We start from the raw sequence: 4,283 nt of genomic DNA on the forward strand, positions 1-4,283 counted from the left end.
GACTTCATCAGTCTGAGGCCTGAAAGACTTCATCAGTCTGAGGCCTGTGACTCTCTCCATCTCAGAGCTTCTCTTCTGTTAGCTGCATGTCTCTCCACTCCACCCATGTTGGGTTCAGACCCCCCATCCTTTGTGGTGGCGTCAGAGGCCACAGGCTGTAAAACGCAGCTCCTGTTTTACTGCTTCCACCGTGCTTCTACGTTCAAACGTAACCAGGAATCAGCTAAATGACCCGTTTAGTCACGGCTGGACTCCCAGAACTCGGTTGGTGAGGAGGTGGGGGTGCAGTAAGGAATGCTCCCAGTCCCCCCCTTCCTCACCCACAATTACACACACAGTTCTGTTTTTATCGCTTCAGAGGACTGAGCTTTACGTTCATTTTATGGGACTTTTTTTATTTTGTTTTAAAGTGTCGAATCATTAAAGACCGAGCATTCCTCAAGGAACGTTCAGCCGTCTTTGTCTGGTCGACGGCTGAACGTCGAGCCGACTCCATTTATTAGCAGAGTTCTGCAGAGTCCATTAGAGCTCAACCTGTGTGTTCAGGATCACTCTCAGCTACGACCAACTCAGTTTGGGCTCATTGTAAAATTCACCGAGTTGTAGCCGTTGTTGTTATTCAGCAGCAGCCAGACATGCAGTGATGTTAATGGTTTGTTTCATCACATCTGGTTGGTAAACAGTTTGAATCAGCTGTTTTTATTTTTGTAAAACTGAAATGATTATTTCACTGTAAAAAAAAAAAAAAAGATAAATCACCCAACCCAAGTTTATACCCTCCCTCTGTCAGTTTGTCAAGTTATCCATCAGTGTCACGGTTCGGCGGGAGATTGGGACCAGAATGCAGACGGGACAGGAAGTGCTAAAAAAAACAACAACTGTTTTTATCATAAAACAAAAACAAAAGGCTGACGAGGCTGCAACAACTTACACTGAGGAGAAGCACGAGGGAACCCGAGACGTGGCACAAGTGTTTCTGCGCTCCTCACCATTTTCAACATGTTGGAACAAACCAACAACATCCTTGGTCCAAAAAAACCACGTAAAGCTGATTGTGCATGATGCATGCAGCTGAGCCTGGCATCGGGATGTCAGGTAAACATAATTATGTTATGTGCAGTTACGTACTGCTCTGTTTGTACTGGTACTGGTACTGCACCAGGTCCGCGTGCTGCTCTGACCACGTTGGACCAGGTTTCGTTTGAGGCGCCTACAAAACACTCACGTTATGAATGGTATAAGTTTTTAGGGTTTTTCTGTTTATGGTCTGACCACACAGCGTACAGCAGCACACGATGCTAATGCGGGGCTTCCACATGTGAACACTACAGAGAGGCGCACGTAGATAAAAATCTCACCCAGCGCTGTCGGGGCTCACTCCAGTGTTTGTCCAGTCCCTTGGTTCCCAGTGGACCGCTGCTCTTTGTGGACACAGGAAGTGTCTCAGGCAACAATACACAACACTGGACTCCATCAGCGCACACAGCCACACTCCTCGTCTCACTTTACGCCTGTGATGGTGGACTGACTTTTGTTATGGCGTGTTTTTTTAAATGGTTCGTACACCGGACAGTTCTGCATGAAGGCTGGCACCGGGGTGATTCTACAGGAAGTCAGAACGGGTCAAGTGAGAGCATTGAACTTGTAAATGCATTGAGCTGTGATTTCTGGCTGTTCTCCAAAGATTTGTAATAAATCTGATGAAGCCTACGCACGGTTGTTTTAGGAATCGCTTTTGTCCATGACACCAGATCTTCTGTTTGCTGCTGATGGACAGGTTTCTGTGTCCAACGATGTAAGTGTATCACTTCTCTGCCAATGCAGGTAGCCGCCCCACGGTCCAGTATGTGTCCTCCCTGTCCGAGCTCCCCCAGGCCCTACAGCCCTACTACACACAAGGCTACGTCCTGGCTGCCCTACACCCCATCATCCTGTCTGTGGGCCGGACCCGCTCCCTGCCCTTCAGCCTACTCTACCGTGCCATCCTGACCCGGCCCAAACCCAGGTACATCACAACTCAGCCCCAACTCCACTGTGGATTGTGGCTCCTGAGTAACCCCCCTCAGTCCCAGTCAGGCTGTCTGGTTAGTAGATGAAAGATATTTGAGGTCAGCTGCATGTTTTACGGGGGTGGGGGGTTGTTTTGGTTGAACTTGTGCTAGCTCTGGTTCCTATTGGCTAGAAATTCATCCAACAACAAGGATCCCTCAGCAGCCAATCAGGACAGAGTCTTTGACTCTTGACTCTAAAATCCTTCAGCTGAAAGACGAGACGTCTGAAGTACCAGAGAGACCATGTGTCCCTGGTCCAGAGCTGCTGTTTTCAATGTCTGAACGTGTTGACCATGGGAGGTGATTAAACTAGAGACTAAATACAACTACAAAATAACCAGTCCACCCTAAAGACGTCTCTTAACTGTCACCAGGAGCCAGATCCAAAAGAAATATTGGGAAACAGCACTATCTTCTGGTGTTGCCAAGTCCACGGCATTTAGTCCTCCATCCCAGAGAGGAGAGGGGGCTTGGAAATACTTTCCATCCGTCCCTCCTGTCCATCTTGTGAACATGATAACTTGAAAATTAGGTGAGGTCCATCTTGGTGTATGGCTGCATCTAGATGTAAGAAAAGTTACTATTAAAATATAAGATGCCAAGTCAAAATCCAAGATGGCTGCCACCGTGTATGTATGTAAACTGACCACCCCATCATTTGAGGAAGCTATGTTGTCTAGTTTCTTATTGCTTAGAAGTATAGTTTCCTCAAATGATTGGGGTGTCCCTTGAGGTGGCTGAAGATTAAAGTATGGGGCCAAGGCCACCATTGGCCACCCTCTGGCTCCCCCGTTGCACCTGGTGGTGAATAAAATGGCTTCCTCCTTTCTCCAGGATCCATCACTCTGCTCCACGTCAGACAACGATCACGGCAGTCGGTCAACATTTATCAGTAATGTGTCGTGTGTTTGCAGCGCTCAGACGGAGTCAGTGCGCCGCAGCGTGCCCGTTCTAAAGGTGGAGGAGTGGCCTTTACCTGGAGACTCGCTGACAGGCGACATCGTGCGGGCGCTCATCGACAGGGTCAGACACCTTCACTCAGTTTCAGCTACATGATCACACTCATGTCTGAAGAAACATGGACACAAACGAGTCCTCTCCGTCCTTGAAGCCTGTTCCAAACGTCTGCTCTGGCTCTAACTTCAGTTCTGTCCCTTACAGGTGAACAGCAGTGCACGTGGGGGCGTCCGATTTGTTGGCTCTGTCCTCCAGCAGGTCAGCGGCATCGCCAATGGGCGGGTCCACAGTCCGAAGAGGAGCTGTCGATCCCCTCCTCATACACCCCCCCAAACACCCCCTGGAGACAGAGAGCCGGAGGACAACACCTACAGTCCTGGTGAGAGGCTCGGTCCTTGTTCTGATTGGCTGGAGTTCACCTCAGAGCAGGAGATCAGGAGCAACGCTGAAGAAAATGGATCTAAAATGAGTCACTGGATCTTTTTAAGGCTTCACAACAACAAACCTGATAGATGGCACCAGTTCACAGAGTTTCATACCAGTGGATATTAAACTGGAGTAAATAAATCCTGCTCATGGTTTCTCCTCTGCTGTCTCATCTAGACTTAAGACTGCTGGTCTTCTTCCACTCCTGGGCTCCGGGTTGTGCTCCTCTGGACTCACTGGCCTGCCAGTACCACCAGGGGGCGCTCTCCATGAGGGTTTCCCGGAAAGGACATGTGGTCAGCGCACTGGAGGCAGACTGGCTGGAGCTGACTGCCATGTACTACCGCAGAGGCTGGTCTCTGGTTGACTCCTTCGTGTACTGGGACACGCCTAGAGGTTGGTGTGATGGTTTGGAGCTGATGGTCTACCATGTTGTCCAGGAATGGTCCACTCTCAAGTTCCATATCAGCCCTAATCAGGTCGGAAAGTGAGCTCAGAAACACTAAAACCAGTTAGAAACCATTCAGAACCAGCACTGATTTCAGTTCAGATAAATGCATGTAAGCATTCTAAAACCAAACATGGGTCAGGACCGCACTAAACCAGTCCAACATGTCAACGTCAACAGTGACTGGAGGAAGAAAGACCAAGCTGGACTACACTCATTCTCTGAAAAGCTATGGCCCAGGTGTAGTTCCTATAGTCCAGGTGTAGTTCCTATGGTCCAGGTGTAGTTCATAATGTCCAAGTGTAGTCCCTATGGTCAAAGTGTAGTTTCTATGGCCAAGAAGAAGTTCCTATAGTCCAGGTGTAGTTCCTATGGTCCAGGTGTAGTTCCTATGGTCCAGG

General features: G+C 48.9%; 2 protein-coding genes across 2 annotated transcripts in view; both read left to right on the forward strand.

The window, feature by feature from the left end:
* Positions 1 to 4,283, forward strand: part of ankrd44 (ankyrin repeat domain 44) — a 99,157-nt gene that overhangs the window by 7,042 nt on the left and 87,832 nt on the right. The window lies entirely within an intron of this gene.
* sf3b1 (splicing factor 3b, subunit 1) overlaps positions 1 to 4,283 on the forward strand; it is a 72,438-nt gene that overhangs the window by 848 nt on the left and 67,307 nt on the right. The window lies entirely within an intron of this gene.

This window comes from Nematolebias whitei, chromosome 13 (genome assembly GCF_014905685.2).
Source record: "Nematolebias whitei isolate Nwh7 chromosome 13, NemWhi1, whole genome shotgun sequence".
NCBI classification, from domain to species: Eukaryota; Metazoa; Chordata; class Actinopteri; order Cyprinodontiformes; family Rivulidae; genus Nematolebias; species Nematolebias whitei.